General features: G+C 37.0%; 1 protein-coding gene across 11 annotated transcripts in view; it reads left to right on the forward strand.

Moving 5' to 3' along the window:
- PTPRM (protein tyrosine phosphatase receptor type M) overlaps positions 1 to 17990 on the forward strand; it is a 499983-nt gene that overhangs the window by 29392 nt on the left and 452601 nt on the right. Inside the window, exon 1 of one of the 11 annotated variants that reach the window (XM_087756401.1) lies at positions 7946 to 7964. The exons of the other annotated variants lie outside the window; for them this stretch is intronic. The gene's annotated coding sequence lies outside the window, so the exon portion shown is untranslated. Of the gene's footprint in view, positions 1 to 7945; positions 7965 to 17990 lie in introns of those variants that run through there. 11 annotated transcript variants of the gene reach the window in all.

The following is a 17990-nucleotide window of genomic DNA, read 5'->3' on the forward strand; positions in this document are numbered from 1 at the left end:
GATGGAAGCAGATTATGATATACCCTGTAGGCACAGGTGGGACTTGAAGGGCAGTTTGAGGATGTGAGGAGACAACCAAGAAGTTAAGAGCAGAGCAATGTTAAGTGTTCCTTTCTCAAGCAGCCTTGATCTCCAGTAGTATGTACTTCTTTAAGCTCTTTATTACTTTCTATTTTCCAGTATTTCAACTTCATGCAAAAGAAATTGCAGTTGGCAGGTGGCTACCATATTGTAGAAAAAGAGGGCTGGCGTTCTAGTCTTCCATGTGGCAAGGGCCTATAGAATTTGAAAGAAAACTCTATCCCTGCCATCTAATTCTGTTGGATGATTTCCTATAAGAATTATTTATTTAATTTGGAAGATACTGTGGAAGAACTTAGTATACTTTTCCAGTATGCTCAGCATACTCTCTTCTAGTTGATATCCCTATTATGTTCTATCAAACTTTATAGAATATACGTGTCCAGACAGTTCTGGATAACTCTTCTTAAAAATGGCTAGGAAACAAGTAAAATGTGACTGAGTGTGTGTGTGTGCGCGTGTGTACACACATATGTGTACACACAGACACATACTTAGCTCTATCTCGAAAATTAAAGGCAGGCATTTGTAACAGTTTTAACTTTTACATTTTCCCCCATTCATCAAGCATGTTATGCAATGTAAACTTTCTCAAAGCAACTTTTATTTGAAATTTGTAGGATTTTAAAAAATCCTCTCAGCAAATACTACACAGCATAGATTAAAATCCTTATCTGCTATGTGTAGATTGGAGTGATCTGGGGAGATAGCAGAAAAAAATAGCTTAATTTTTGTTTTAATTAAACAAGACTCATATCAGTTATGAAGCTCCTTGTGCTAATAATCTTCTGCTTAAGTATATTTTTACCAGTCTCATTTAAACTATCATGCTTAATATCACTGCCTCGTAATGCAACTACTGTGACTTACTAATTTGCCACTAATTCTTTATTAACATAATGACAAGAAGTTCTAATAAAATCAGTTGGGCTGATATTAATAATTTGCTATGCCTTTGGCACTCAGTATTAGACTCTATAAAGTTTGTTTTCTGGTACACAAGTTGCTGAGAGTATGTTTTCCATTTTCCAAAAACTGCGTACAGACAAAACCAGCCACTTCTTTGGAAGTAAGTTCTGGCAAAGTATGGTTAAACTACTTGCAGTTGTTCTTAATTATAATTGGATTATATGTAGAGATCTCTACACTAGAATAGTAATGTTTTGTGTTTTAGAAAGGTTTTGTCCCTGATCTGCTTCAGAATAAAATCTCTTTGTTATTTTTACTCTTTGTCTGAAAGTGTTTTTAAGCTAGGAAGTGGTCAAACGGCTCCCTCCTCTGCACGTCTCTCTGTCTCTAGAAAAGTCTCTGAAATTCTTGCTGTCGTGAGTACTTGTATTGACTTACAAAGGGACAGAGATAGGAGTTTATTGAAACTACCCAAAGATGGGAATACCTGCAATGCAGTTAACCTAAATAAAGCATGATGGTTCTCAGTGAAACTGGTTATGAAACAGTTTTGGCATAACTGGTTTTGGGTTTGTGTTTTTCTTTCCTGAAGTAGTTTGTGTGACTGGGCACATAGCCCGCGAGTTGCTGCTGCGTTTTCAAAAAACAATTGTTATAAATGTTCTAAAAGCTGAAAAATGTTTGCTGTCTTTACCATATGGACCCCTTTATTTTATATAAAGTTTTCATAACAAATGAAGATTTTTTTTTTATTTTTTTTTTTTTCCTCTCCAGTTGTGGCAGCCTTAATGGCGAAGCAGCTTAATTATTGATAATTTACAAGGGTGGTACACTGGCTAGATTTCACCCATGTAAATCTGCTGCTGCCTTAGCAACAGCTACAGTGTATCATTTAGTGCTTAGGCTGTTTGTGGACTATACAATATCATAATTATAGAAAGAAATGTACAGATGTCGGGGCTTGAATATAAATGAGTTGTGCCTCATACAGTCTTGAATTTTTTAGGAGGGATATATGTGACGTGTGTCTGTCTAGCTCTCAAGTTTCTTGTCCCCCAGTGTTGTCTGTAGTGTAAGGGAACAGTTGATTATTGTTTAGGAATACTATACTACACCATAAAAAAAAGGAGCATGGAAGCAGATATAAAGCAAGAAGGCTGTTATCATTCATTGTGAGTAGCAGGACAGTACTTCAGAACCAAACAGGTATCGTGGCTGGCACTTTGTAAACAGAGCAGTAGATGCTTTTGGCCCAAGAGAAGCCTACAAGCTGAAGATAAGAGACAAGGTTGAAAGTGCAGAGAAAAAACATCAATCACGGCACCTTTATTAGAAAAACCTCTGAAAAAAACGCCATCCATACAAGATTCTGGTTAGCTTTGTCTCCCATTCATAATGTAGCAGAAATCTTTGTCTAGCAGTAACCGTCATAATATTTCAAGTGTGTCAAGAATGACAGTATTAAGTGACTGGTTGTTTACATTTGTTTACAAAGATATTTTTTGTTTGTTTTCTTACTCTGTACTTGACTACTGTGTGTGTGAAAGACTTTATTATACTGTGCAATGTTTTCAATGATTGTTACTAAATACAGATGATACAGTATGGAATGCTGAGTATGTACACATATACAAAACCTTGCAAATACATCTAAGGAAGATCATTCGCTCTCCATCATCACTTTCCTTTTCAATCTCTACTTGAATGAAGGATTTTGCTGTACACATTTATTCTGTTTATTGTTGCACTTAGTTTATCACTCTTTTCCGTAAGAACAGAACTTTGCTAACAAGCAGTCTCCTCAGCAGAGCAGCATTTCTTAAGAATAAGAAGAAACGTGAAATACACCAAATATATTGAAGAAGTCTCAAAATACTTAAGTATCAATTCACATAAGTCCTCATTTGAGCTTCTTTATGCACGTGGATGAGGTGACGTATTATTAGTTACGTGTTGTTCCCTTCAAAAGGTAGCAATTTAGTGCACTACTCTACGCAAATGTCATTGTAGAGGAAGCATAGGTTAAAACAGATGTCATGAGTTAGAAAGGAAGAATGATGATGTTTTTAATGCCAAATTGGTTTTAGAAGTTTCTAAAGAGTTGACATAAAGAAAAAGTAATGACTGTTGAGGTACTACCTTTTAATCTGCTGCTCCAGCCATAATGTGTTCAGCAGCGCTTTAGTACTGTGTTAAGCACAACCGAGACACATGTAGAGACTTGACATGGCGAAAAAGCTTAGAAGTAATATAAAGGCTGTACTGTGCCCATTTTCTTAAGCAGTACAGAACAGAAAAGGGAATTTATTATTTAAATGTTTATGAAAAGAACAAGAAGCTTTAATGTGTGAATGTGCAGAAAAAAGAAGAAAGCCTAATTGAATGGTGGGGAAAGCTGCAGCTTTCAAAGCTAGTGGTGGCTTTTTCTTGCTTCTTAAATTAAGCTAGGAAGAAGGCTTTCTTTTCCATTAAATAGCATAATTACCCCTACAATAACTGTCTGAGTGTCTTCAAGTCTCGTGTTTGTTTTCGTGACCTGCTTGTTTACTTGTAGGAAGTATTATTAAAATGAATTACAGGCTTTGCTCACTAACATGCATGTGGGAAACCCACTAAGAAGTGGGGTGTGATAAATGGTGCACAGTATGATAAATGGTTTGGGAATTTTGTTTTAAAATTCCACCATAAGCATTAGGGTTCAGTGTTCTGATTTTTTGGGTTTAACTTTCCCAAGTTGATTAGTTGTCCCATGTCAATTAGATAAACCACAATATGTTTCTTCCTCTTTTTTCTTCTTGGTAAAACAGGGGTAGTTGTCAAACAAGTCCTCCGACATGGTATGAATGTTACTGACTGTATAGATTGTTTCGGATGTATTTGTTGTGCTATATGTAAATGGTACTTTGCTCTGCTGTATATTCAGACCAAATCCATGAAATTAAAAGAGAGATCTGGATTTAGCCTTTGGTTTCTAATGCCTAATGAGTTGCCCACAGCCTTCATTTTAAATTGGGAATTTCTTTTGTCTGCTTAAATAAACTCCTAAATTTAATATTAGCCCTGGTTTTGTCTCCAGCACTGCATAAAACTGCAGTATGAATAAAGGCTTATGTGCTTGAAAGTTTGTCTACTTTCTGGGGATTTTCTTTTTTTTTTTTTTTATTTTATTTTTTTTAAACAATTATGAATTGGGTTAATACACTTATTCTCTCTCCTTTATATTCTTGCCTTGCTTGCATTCTTACGGGAGCATTTGCATGCATGTTTTGGTTTGAATGAGGAATGTACCTGTGAAACGACCTTTGGAATTGGCTGGATTTGCGAAACCATCCTGGATCTTGCAAATTTGGATTCTTTTTGAATGAAACTAAAGCGGGAGATGCAACGCAGGAGTTGCATCACCCACTGACGCTAATGGGTTTCTAGTCCTTGAGACTGTGTTGCAGTTACTCTGAAGTTGAGACCAGTGTGGAGAATGGCTCAGCTCAGCTGTTGTGCTCTGCAGGGCCCTCCCATCGCACAGCACCATTTCGTTTTGAAACCCTTGTGGCTGCCATGGTGCTGCAACCAGGACTATGGCAGCTGTTTGTAGGAATTGCTGCTTTGTGATGTCCGTGCTCCTTTTGTCAATTAGTGACTGCTGCAACAGAACATAACTGTGTGTTTATTTTCATTCAGTCATTATTCTTTATTTGTAGTGGTTCACGTTTTTCATAAAGAAGGGGGATTAGACAGTGAATGCTCTGACTGAATGGGTGAGAGCACTGTACATCACTAAGAGAGTAACAAAGTGTTGGGCTCTTTGAAAAACTTCGAAGTTCTTGCATTTCTGAATTAACCTGATCGAAGGCTTGAAATTTTCGTTGTAATGCATTCCGGAGTGTGTATAAGAAGCTTTCCTTGATATTCTAGTGTTTGATTAACATACGTATTACTAACCCCCAAAAAAGCTTATGTAAACCTGTGTATGTAGTAAAAGCAGAGTTGTTGTACTCTGCAATAGGTCAATTGTGTTTCTTTTAATTAAAAAGAAAAATATTTAATGGCAGATTGGATGGATTAACAACTACTTTGGTTTACCTGAAAATCCTAACTCGAAAAAAAATTCCCAAACTCCTTGCATTATTAAAGTTACCTTTGCAAAATCTCTAGTGTGTGTTGTAGAAAATAGAGTTGTTTGCTAACCAACTGTATAGTCCTTATTAAGCTTTTCCATTCTGTAAAGGCAATAGCTCTGAAATACAGAAGAGATTGCATTAAATCCTTGGCTGGCAATTTTGTGTGGGATTGAGTATTGAAATGCAGCAAAGCAAATAATGAAGGCATATGTTTACCTATAATTCTTTTTACCTTGGGAGAGGGATTAAATAGGAACAGTTTGGTTGTTGTCAAATTCTTAACAGTTGCTTTCAAGCATGAAACAGTCCCCAGGCTCTCGGAGGATTTACTTAGCAGTTTGAATAGAGAGGTCTTTACTGCTAATGGAACTGAGATGGCAGGCTTAAGCAATGGGGTGCTTTATAGCCTCTTTAGCCACTTGAGAAGATGTAACATCAAATAGCTGAAATAGTCTTGGTCTCCACTGGTGTTTGGGAACTTGCACAAAGATTGGTGAATAAATAATTCAGAGTCGTATGAACGTCTTGATGCCAGAGCGTTGCAAATATCTAAAAGCTTGATTCACAGAAGGTTTAGTACCAGGAGACATTCTGTAGTTTTCGTGTGAGCTTTGCCCCAGGGAACATTTACTGATGATTCAAAAAAAAAAAAAAAAAATCTGTTGGGATTGATTGAGGTTTGTACATAAGTATTTAAGATTCAAAAATGTTCTTCATAAAAAGGAATATGTTATCTTAGTGGGGATGGCTTACAATTATTGAATTATTTCATAGCTTTTAGTATTAAAAAGTTGAGATTTCTTAGTATTTGAGATGTTTGCTGTTAAATTCCTTTACTGTATGATGATTTTTGATAAACAAATAGTATTTAATAAGTTCTTTACTAAAACATTTAGGAATGTGTATGGACAATCTATGATTGTGGATTCATCCCCAATCCTGCCTATAAATCAGATTTTCAGTTTTGTTTTGACCTTGTTTTTTTTATTTGAGTTTTTTGTTGTTGTTTAAGATTTACTTCGTATATGGAGTGTATCCTTTCTTTGAAAGGAGGAGGCAGCAGAAAGGCTACTAGCACTGGAAGAATGTTAGGTTTACGTATCCAAGTGGGACAACATTATTTATGATTCCAATTTTAAAAAGTGCAAAATGTTCCCCCCCCCAATATTCCCCCCCGCCCCCTTTACATTTCTTATTAAACCTGCTAATGAGATACCTAGTATTTAGAAGCTTTACTACAGCGATCAAAATGTAATGTGAAAAACTATTTTGGTTGAATACCCACAAACTTGGGATAATTTTCAGTGCTTTGAAAAGGTTCTTGTCTACTCAGTTCATCTAGTTTCTGCCCATGCTACTTGCTGCGTCAGTACTGAACTTTTAAATTTCAGCTTCTCTAATTTTTCCTCTGAAGGCTATCAAGTCTCTCCTGTGACTCATCTGTAAGAATGTGCAAGAATGAATAGATTAATTTATAGATTTGTAGATTTTAACCTTCTCTGTTGCCTACATAGTCTTTCCCATTATATTTTGCACTTTTTTGGACCTATATCAGGAAAGGTATCGATACAGAGAGTCTATCTGATGAATAAAAAGCCAAATCCTGAGGTAAGTGGTTTCAGTGGTAAATTACTGTCACTTAGAGGATTTAAATGAATGCCTGTTTGTAATTTGAATTTGTCTAAGCTTTGAGGTTCTGTTCTGTTGTATCTCATTATGCATTTTTTTGCTAGATGAAGTTGTCTGTTATCAGAAATCTCATTCTTCTTTAAATTCTTTAGACTATGAGCAAATCGCCTCTTAAACTTTTCTGAAATAAATAATTATTTGGATTTCATAGGTCTCTTATCAAATGGCAGATTTTCCAGACCTTCATTAATGCTTGCAATTCTTCTAATTATTCTTTGTTTTCTTCTGCCAAGAGTGTCTGTTGTACACTGAAGTCTGCTAATTTATCTAGCCAAAAGAAGTGATACTGTGTTTTTAGTGATGAACATTTTGATTGTAATATCAGCGGTAGAAGGTTTTTGACCTTGGCTTCATGTTTTTAATGCTTTAGGTTGTTATTTCCCTTGGGTTAGACTCCCTCTTCCCCTCACCTCCCCCCTTAAAGGTTGGCATCCTGAGACTTCAGGAGCTAAAGTTCCTGTCTGACGAAAAAGCTCAGCGGTTATGACTACTAGTGATGACATCGTGAAAGCCAGTACCCTGTATCTGCTGTTGGTCCCTTCAGATAACTGATACATACTCCCTCACCTAATACGTTGCTTTTAGTCTGCAGTGGAGCCAGAATCACTCTGACTAGGTTCCCTTGCAGGTGTAAAAAGAAGGTCCACTCGGATCTGGTCTTGTCTTGCTGTCTTCTGCAAAAATTTGTCTGTGGAATTTAACGACAGATGGAAAGTGTCTTGAAAACTACTGCCAGGATAAGAGGATACTGTTATCCTGAGCAGAACTTGCCTCCAAGGAGACAAATATGTAGCAGTTGAAAACATTTTGCTTATTTCTAAGAAAGAGCCGTATTAACGAGGGGCATCCCAAAGAAAAAGCCAAAAGTCTTCCTCAAAAGGCTTTCAGATAATGTCTGAAATGTCCAGCTGGACATGTGCTCTGTGCTGTAAGGGTTCTGTCAAAATGGTATAATGAATTCACAGTTTCCATGGGAGAAAGGGAAAATGACGTCCATCTCCCACAGTCTTTGAAAAACTTATGACCCATTGGTAGCTTTTAGTCACTTTCCTGCTTTTTTTTCCCTTTTTTTAATTTCCTTTTTTTTTTTTTTTTTGACAGGGCTTCCTTCTGTTAACAGTCCATTTAGTGGCCTCTCACTGTGGAAGTAAGGGCACTTCTGTTCAGGTCAGCAGACGTGGTCCTGAGATATTGTTACATTTACTTGCCTTTTAAAAATGAGTCTCTCTTCAGGGACTTCCTTAGCTAAACTCTGAAATGTTCTTGGGAACCTAAAGACTGGTCACCTCCTGTTACCCAAGAAATAGCATCCTTACAGTTCTGCTCCTGTTTTCAGGCATAGCCAACTTTTACAAGCTTATCTTCCCATTTAAAAGAAAGGCAGGGCTGTTTTCCAGGTCAAGCACTCTTTTTCCTTAGCTGTGAAGTGAGGCACAAGACTTCTGAAATCAAGAATATGAAATGGGACAGGTTTGTTCTGCTTGAATGTTTTGAGAACCGATGCAGTAAGGCATTTTGTAACTATTTGCTAATATCACTGCAAAGTGTTTGGGATGAATTCCTTGTGAATTAGAGGTTCAGTGAATCTTGGAGTCAACTGACAAGTAGAGTAGTTTCTCAGATGGCTAATCTTCACCTGGAAGCTCATAGACAAGATACAATTTCAGCAATTCAGTCGCATGGACTTGCAGAGGGGTAAACGATCAGATTATTGGCACTGATGAAATAACTGGACTAATGTTAAGAAGACGTTGGCAAAAAGATAATGTTTTATCTGCTGTGCGAATACATGCATGGTAGAGAATTGATTTCTTAAAGAAACGCAGACTTCTGAAATCTTAATCTTACAAGAGCAACACTCTGTTCTCATATTCTCATATTAGATTGGGTGGTTTAGTGGTCTGGTCATTACGTACCCCTGATGTTTAGTTTCTACCTCCTCACAATGTAACTGTAAAAGAGGAGAGGACGGGGGGGGGAATTTGAAATTCTGTGGTGCAATTCCAGCTGTAGGTACAGAGGTCATTGCAGTGGGGGTTGAAGCCTTCCACAAACAAATCATGGCAATTAACGGTGCTGGAAGGAACTCGGTTAGTTCAAATATAATATCTATTTAGAGAAATTGGACAGATGGATACACTACGCTGTTTACTAATTTACAAAAGGAAGTATTCAATGAATTAAAACAAATGAATCGCTCTTTACTCTGGAAATATAAATTGCTAGTATATGCAGGTTAGTATCCACGCTCTTGCAAATGCCGGGCTCGATGACTCTCTCTCTGAAATACGATAATAGAGTTCCTGTGCCTGCTGGTAGTCACCAATTAGGGTGAAATCTTTTGTTTACCAGTCTTGAGATAGTCTAGGGCAGACTGAGTCAGTGTCATGGAGCTTTTTTTACAATAAACCTACTCTTAATGGCTCTCTCACGAAGAAGTCTTCCGGGCTGTCGGCATTACGAGTATGTAACAGGAAATTTCGAGCTCAGGGTCACCCATGCTAAGGGGCAACCCAGCTGGATGAGCTTATAGCTCTCTTTTTGTTGCCATTGTCAATTTATAGTCTTATTAGCACTGGATTTGAGGAATAAATATTCACCTTTGAGAGAACCTAGCCTTCCTTGTGTTACTCTGTTGTTTCTGTTAATATTTTTTATACATTTATTAGTTATTTTGTTTAAAGGTTGTAAGAGAAGAGTGTTTTAGGAATGTCTTTTATCTGTGATTTCTACACATCAGTGTTACCTGGTTCATTTGTTGCCCAGCATTTTAATATTACTCGAGTAAATTAATAGCTTAAAATTAGGATTTCTTCCTCCCTCCCAGATTTTTAAAAGGTCCCTGTTGGTCCTGTTTAAGTCATGTTATGGTTATTAACAATGTTCAGAAACTGGGAAGTAGGTGTTGCTTTCTCATACCCATACTCTAACAGCCATTACTCCTTCACTACAGAAATGGTGAATTTCCATAGCTCTTTGCCTTTGAAACTTCTGGTGATTAGATAAATAGGTATATAACTATGTTTTGGCGAAGCAGAAATTTGTGTATGTGTGATAACACATACTTAGTGTTTAGTTTCCATACAACACAGTGGCATATGCAATGTTGGAAGCCGCTAGAGCTCATGAAAAAATCCAGAGGATACCAATTATATTTCTGCCAGTTGAATATGTATAACCTCCAGGGTTGCCCCTTCATATAGCTTTTTGTTTTTCTATATTTTGTTGCTTTAATAGTATCCACACATTTGACCTCTTCATCCTGTATCAGAGCTTTACTGAAATTTTGTACAGATATTCTGATTTAATAGTCTGTACCCTTTGCTACGGAGGTTGTGAGATCTTTTTTATTTAGAAAATCAACATAATTTGCTGTTGTGAAAAGTTGATTTTACTAGGCAAGGACTTTCCCTCTGTTTTAGGCTTAACAGTAAATTGAAACTGAAAAGTATTTTTGAACAAAAAAAGAAAGGCTAAGAGATTATGAACTGCCTGTTAAAGGCCTGTTTCCTTCTTTTGTTTCTCTTTCCTTTCAAAGGAAGCTAATCTGGCTTTTGGGTTATGGAAGTTTTTACATGATTTGTAGATTATATTACCAGAAGGGGGTGGGGGTGGGGGGGTTGGTCTGTCTGCCTCCATACTCTAGGCTGTAGCAGTTTCCACGATTAAGTCCTCCTTGAACCCCAGCCTTTAATGCCCAGGTAATTAAGTCCCACCCACTATTCATACTTGTTTCTTTGGCCCCACTGTTGTATGAAGAACCCACATTTTGTTGATTATCTGTTTTTTTTTTTGTTTGTTTGTTTTTAAATACCTTTATTTTTAAATTTTTCTTTCAGTCCGTCCTTCCTAGCATGGAGGCCCTTGTTCTCCACGCTCATCCTTTGCTTCTAAATACAAGTTTTTGTATGTGTTTGTCAAAACGATTATTTACTAGTCTCTGACTTACGGAATGTTACTGAGGTTGCTGTGTAACACTTTATTACTTAATGCTTCTTTCTCAGTCTTTGTCATCTTCAAACTCAATTTGGGGATGGTGCAGCTTTTTTAACGGTTGTTAACACTGCCCTATTCTACATTTTTGTTAAGAGCTGCACTCCTAGTTAGTGTGGTGTTTTGTTTTGTTTGTTTGTTTTTTTTTTCCTAAGTAGTTACCATTTGAGATGTGTCTTTGGCTAGATTTTAGTTAATTTAACAAATGCCATGAAAAATTTTTTTTTAGTATTCTGATTTTCTTGATACAGTATTGTGAAGTCCTCCTCAAAAAAAAATGCATTGAAACTGTTATATTTTGATAAATTTGCTTTTAAGCATGCACTTCAGTTTTTCAAGGTATTCTCCATAAACTGGTGCTGATTTATGGTAATTTGATATAATTGAACTTTGTAGCAGCTGTTCTCTTACTGGGGATTGTTCCAGGATCCAGGAAGAGATGGAGAAGTTTCTTGTTCTTGTCTTTTTTTTTTTTTTGTGTGTGTGTGTGAGATTGCAGCTTTATCTTCTGATTACAACTTTATTTTCTGAAATTTGCTGGTATTCCAGGACTTCAGTTCTTGATTCAGAAATTGCTTAAGTCATCTCTCTTGGGAAGTCCAACTATATGACCTTAGTAGAGCTGCCTGTGGGATGTTAGTCATTGATTAACATCCTCCTTTACTAAAAAAAGAAAATATATATTTTTGTATTGTATGAGAAGAATCCCTCTTCTGTCTTATGACACAGGTAACATATCTGCATCCTTGGATCCTTTTCCTAGTACTCCTCATATATAGAGGCTAAAGCAAGTCTGTGAAAACTGAACCTTCATTACATGTTCATTTAATGAATTGTGTAACTTGACATCATTTTCTGGTTTTGAGTTCCTCAGCCCTAGTAAATGATCAAAAGCAGTCAGTAACTTCATCAGGTTCATTGGGCAGTGCTTGGTGCTTAGGTAATACAGCTGGGTAATTTTAACCAACTGCCTCTGGAATTTGACCAGGGAAATGCATTGGAAGCAAATGCAAGTGCATGGGATTATACCTGTGTGATTAATACTGATAAAACTGCAATGAAAGCCGGCTTGTAATCTTGCACCCTACTGTCACCAAGTGTGCTATTTGAACACAAAGGTCAGGAGATCTCAGGCATAATTAGGGATGGATTATCTCATCTGTACACTCTTTTTATGTAAACCTTGAGTCAGAAGCAAAAGCTTTATCTTTGCCAAATGCATTGTATCTGCAGCTTACTGTCCTAAATGGTGAGGTTTACATGACTGCTCTGCTTGTTGTTCTGTCAGTCCCTCCTTGCAACATTGGCACTTGCTTCTCTGCATTTAACAGCTGAGAAAACCTCAGAGGTAATTAGTTCCTGTTAAGTTGTGTGAAAACTCATGACTGAGTAAAGGAGGGAGTTTCAAGTTAGTGCGTACCAGGGGAAGCGGCTGCTGCAGCAGCTCAGCCGTAGCCTGGCCGGCCGCTTGTGCACCTGGAACCGTCACGGTGGGATTCTCTGTCACAGCTGATGGGAAGCAGGAGGGAGCATCAGGGGTATTGAGAGAAATGTGAAGATAGCGCTTTGTGGAAGCTGTGATAAGCTGTGATAATTTGTGGCAGGAAATGCTGGGCTGTTTCCTAGAACTCGTGTTTGTTCCACTGTGGAAGAAATCAAAGTGCTGATTTTCTTCCTTTAACTTTGATAAAACTCGGATATGCAAGTTAAAATTTGCTTTTAAGTGGCATGCAGTGGAGAGGGCGTCTGAGAAAGATATTTTGGCTCTTCATTGCTGTATTTTCTTTCAGAGCTGATTTTAGGGTATTTAACATTCTGCTGTGTCCTGAGGACAGTTCTTAAGCTTCTGTATGTTAACATTATTGAATTAATTATTACTTTTATTTGAACTTGATGAAGATTATGTTTTGCAGTGTTTAACGTCATTTGCCTGAGGTTGTAAGGTGAAGAATATGATTAGCTGGTTGGTCTGCCACTGCTTATTTAGTCTTGGCCTAAACACAAATAGGAGATCTGCATGGCAAAGCATAGATTATATATTTCTATGATAGTTTAAAAAAATAAAAAAAAAAGAGGATAGAAGAAGAAGAAATATGGAGGCTGCTTGCATTTCTGTTGTTACATTTCTTTTTAAGAGCACTACTTTTAGTGAGGTTGCTTCCCTCCCCACCCCGAACAATGAGAAAACTAGAAACGCTGAGGTCTGTGCTTTTTTTGTATGAACGGAACTATGCTAGACTTATTTTCAGAAGTCAGTTGTTGCTCTGAAGCTACATGATTTGGGCAGTATTTAAAACGAAGTTTTCATACAAGTCTCAATTGATACCTATGAGACTGAAACACAGTAAAACATTCTGTAAAAGAAAACGTCAGCAACTCAGATGCTGCTTAAAAATTAAGAATGTAAAACAAGGTTTCATGAAAAAGTAGTGATAGTACTTTCAACATGGTTAAACTTAAATATTAGATAAATGGTCTGGCTATTAGGTTGTTCACTTTCTGTTGTGAGTGAAATAAGGTGGAAGAGTTGAATGGCCTGTTGACAGGGACAGTACCATCTAAGACCTTCGCACCTTACCACCAAGATGCTGGCTCATCATTCTTGCTTGTGGACTATATGGCAGCTAGTGGGGGTTCTGTGTGGAAGCTGAATTATGTTGTAGGAATTTCTAGCTTGCTTGTGTTTTAGTTCATCCCTGAACTGAAAAAATGCTCAAAAATACAAGGGGCTCTGAAGTCAGATTCTTACAAAGAAGAAAGGCAACTCAAGATAGTTGGAATAAAATAGTATCCCAAAACATTCACCTGAACAGCATTTGAAATGTATTACTAACGTAGTGTAAGAAACAAAAATGTTATATTAAGAACAGCTGTCTTCAGGAAAGCTACAGGCCTTCCTGATCTGTTTGTTCCTTAATAGCCATCCTCTCCCTGAAAAATCCTGAGAGAACTGGAACATTTTGCATCTTTTCCTGAAGGTCAGTGTTGTGTAGTTTTGCAGAATCAACCAATTTCAGAGTTAGGCATCCCCTGCTGAAAAGCCCTGCCAGAGTATAATACAAAAAGAAAAGTGTTTTCCTAAGTAGCTGACTCAGAATTAAGTTCAGTGCTACCAATCCCCACGCCTCCACCCCTCCTTCCCCTAACAAATAACTCACTGAACCCTTGGAAATCAACTGCTGTATAGCAAAAATCAGAGACGATATGAGTAAACAGATGTGTCACTTTGTGGCCAGTATAACATCATGACTTTTACAAGAGCTGCATTGTAACATGGAGAGGAGGCAAGTGAAAATAAAACATGTGAATGAGGCTCTAGCTGTGAAAGCATCAGCCACAAAGATGACAAAGATCAAGGGAAAAAAGAACAATATTAAATGTAATGACCTTGGTAAGTGTGCCAGTTATGAAAGTGTCATTTAATGCTCGCTGCTGTTATGAATATACTTTTGTACTTGTTACTGAAACAAATGCGCTATCTTTAAGAAAAGTAGAAGAAGAAACTAAAAAAACAATTGAACGTTGCCTACCAACTACAAAAGCAAAGAAGTCGTCCAGCAAGAAACCAATAATTAAAGGCACTAATTGGGGGCACTAAGCCCATCCATTAATAAACCTGCATCAACAAAGTAATCAACAGATTAAAGTCCAAATAATGAAAACATTAGGACTGCAATACTAATTTAAAGAACTAAATTAAGCAGAGGAGACATTACTATTGTCTCTGAAGATTAACTCTGTGTGTATGTCCTCAAAAATTAAATTGAATTTTTAAATAATTAAATAGCTTTTACTGGCCTAGAGGAAAAAAAAAAGTTTCATCTACATGTTTTGTGGTTCAGTTTTGCTGAATAATAGTGGGTTGGTTATATTCCACCCACAAACTTTTAAAATCAAAATGTAACCATTCTAGTCAGGAGTAGATATAATACCACAAGTAATTACTCTAAATATTAGTAGGTGATGTGGTTGCTTTGTCAGAACAGTAGTAAAATAAGAAGGAATAATATCTTTTTGGTAGTTCACAGTCAGATTTTGACTAATAAATGTTTCCTGGTAGAAAAGGTATTTCTATCATGGTGTGATCTGAAAAAGCCTGGAAGAGAATTATAGCCAATAATGGATATTATTAGTCTTGAAAAAAACCTTGAAAATCTGATCTTTGCAAAATGACAAATTTGCCATTTTTGGATGATAATTTCAGTTAAAATTACTGTTACTGCTTTATTAGATGGAAAGATTAGCCAAAATGCAATGACACATTATGAGTGTTCTACTAATTTATCTGTTGAATAAAAAAAAAGAGAAGGGATGAGTTTTTGAAGCAGTAAAATGTGTTGCTTTATTTAAGTATTATAAATTACAAGATTGCTGATTTAAGGCCTTTTTTATAGTTTAAATGACATTGCACAGTGTCACTTTCCTAGATTTCCCCTCCCCCCCTTTTTTTTTGTGTCCTGAAGATTTTTATATGACCGTAAGTTTTACTCCCATCTATCAACTTCTGCCTACTTGGTCATTCACTGTTCTAATTGTTTATGCCACTGTTCCCACAGCAACAGGCATAGAAAATAATTGCTACTAACATCAGCTGAAATGTAGTCTGGGGAAAAAAGTCCCAGTTCATTGTAAGCATTTATTTAGGTAACTGGTAACATTTGGACATAGGCTAGAAAATGAATTACAAAATTGCTAAAGTTTTCTGCAGTTTTTTTAACGCTACATGTGATGAGGTTATCTATTGCTATCTTTTAAAAAATTGATACATCTAAAATATCTTCAATAGCTTTCTGTTCCTAGCTTTTCAGTTGTTGAAATTATCCATCTGTCAAAAGCTCATTATGGTACAAAGATGAAAATCCCGTTACTTCAGAATCCTAAACGTGATAGATCTGGTAAAGAACATCATAATACGATGAAACCACTTCCTTAGCTTTTACAGCTACTATTGCCAATCTTTCAGTTTTCCATTCTAGAGACTGCCCAGGCACTTAGCACGTTGTTAACCCTGGGAACGGTTCTGGTTGCTGGCTCGTAGGTGATCTGCTGGAATCACATACTGAGTGCAGTGGTTGATGTTTCCGAGTTGCTCAGTGAGTTCTCTAAGTTGGTTGTCTTTTCTCCAGTTCTGCGCTGCATGTGTGTCTAGTAACAACCTCCGGGGGATGCTCCAGCACCTGCTGCCTCTTGAACCTGCACCGCAGGAAGACTGCGGGGTAGTCACTAAAGCAAAGGCTTGGTGTGAGATACCTGTACCGTGATTGACTTAGCCACAGCCAAAGGGTAACTGGAAACCAAAAAAAGCAATACATATTTCGGAGTACTGACTTGCTCTAAAGCAAAACACATTTCAGTTGCACTTAACAAAATACATGTGATCATTCTGATTTCTGCTACTGGGATGGAGAAGCTGCTGAAGTGCAGCAATTCCTATGATGTAATGTCAGTCAGAGCTGCAGCATATGCTGAAGTCTACTGGCTGTTTTCTTGATACTCTGTTAGGACCTGAGCACCAGGGGAGTAATTTGAGGTGATTAAAAAGAAATTGTGATCACTTTTAAGTTATAAACCATTTTCTTGGTGTAACTTCATTGTACTAGTTCAGTAGCGTCCAATCTTGTCTTCAATAATCTTCTGTTTTCCAGCAGCCCTCTCTTACTTCCTAACTTGCTTATGTTTGGAAGTGACAGCCAGAAGTTCTGTGACTCAGATGTTATTCACCTCTGGCAAAAGACTACACGTTGTAATATTGCTGGGAATCCTGACACTTGGAGGTTGCCTCTACTGCATTAGTCATTTCTAAGTGTTAAAATTTTCATAAATATCTAGTTTTAAAAAAACCAATACAATATATTTAATTATATGAAACCTAACTATTATTACAAGCATACTAGTACAACTTCAGGCTTTCAGATTTTTTTTTTCAGCCTGTTATAGTATGTATTCAAAAATGCTACAGTACAGCAAGTCTTTGTGCTTTGGTTTTTTCTTTTCCTAGAGCAAAGCATCTTAACCCTTTTTTTAATCTTATCTCAGATAACATCTGATCTTGCAATAGATAATATTAATGATATTTCATCTTGATTTCTAAGATGAATGGAGTTTCATCTTTGATGAACAGCAAAAAATATGGGAAAATAATGTGTAAGAGCATGTGAATGATATTTTAGTAGAGATGTGTATGGTAAGAGAAATAAATCAGAATTTCAACATCTGTTTTTGTATTATTCACTTTCTTGTCTTTAATCTGTGGACCAGTTAAGTTAGCAAATACTTTTTCTGCCTTTTGCATTTAGAAAAGTTCTTCAAAACACTGACAAAAAGCAGCAACATCTACCATTTACTGTGTAATATCAATAAGAGGTGGCGGATCTCTTTAATATCACTTTCTCTAGAGTTTTAATGCTCAGATTTTTATTTAATACCATTACATGCTCTTTGAGATATGAAGAGAATAGAAATGCTCTCTCGGGACATCTGTTGCTAAATTCAAATTCTTACGTTCATGGGAATGAGTTTTATGGGCAGTAATCTACTGGTGATGGGGCCTAATTTCAACCACTTTTGGTCATGAAAAGCCGCTAGAGTTTCTAGAGCAAACCACAGTAAAGGCACTGATAACAGTTGTGGGATACCCAGGCGTTAAATGCTGTGGTATCTGCGGTTACTTTACTTGGACTATGTGGAACAGGTATTGCAGTGAGGTTAAAAAACCAGGTCAGCTCTGCACCCTGGCCGTTGGAGGCTGGGGTGGTGTGGCGCAGGCCGCACGCGCTCTTGCTTTCGTTGGAAACGCTGCCTGTCGCTGCTGCGGCATCATTTACAGCTGATATTGGCCGTTTGAGAGATTTCTGAATTTTCGAAGTCCTAAACTGTGTGTGGTACTGGGAAACCACTGTTACATTAGCTTTTCATTAATTGAAATTTAGGATTTGATGCTAGTGTGTTCAGGTCATTGCACAAAATCATGAGGATTTAGTTGATATGTATATTTCATTAATTGGTGACTATTTGTCTTTAACTTAGAAGGAAGGCACATCAATGTTAAAATTTTTTTCTGATCAAAATAAATGCTGTCAGCTCTCTTTAAATTTCATGTGTGAGTTACCATGTCCTTCTGTGACAAGGTCCTGTCTTCTCATTGTGCAGGCAAAGGAAGGGAAGTTTTTAAGCATGTTTTCTCATTGTCATTGAATAGCC

The sequence above is a fragment of the Nipponia nippon genome, unplaced genomic scaffold (assembly GCF_047370975.1).
Source record: "Nipponia nippon isolate SJK-2023a ecotype South Korea unplaced genomic scaffold, ASM4737097v1 scaffold_1, whole genome shotgun sequence".
NCBI lineage: Eukaryota > Metazoa > Chordata > Aves > Pelecaniformes > Threskiornithidae > Nipponia > Nipponia nippon.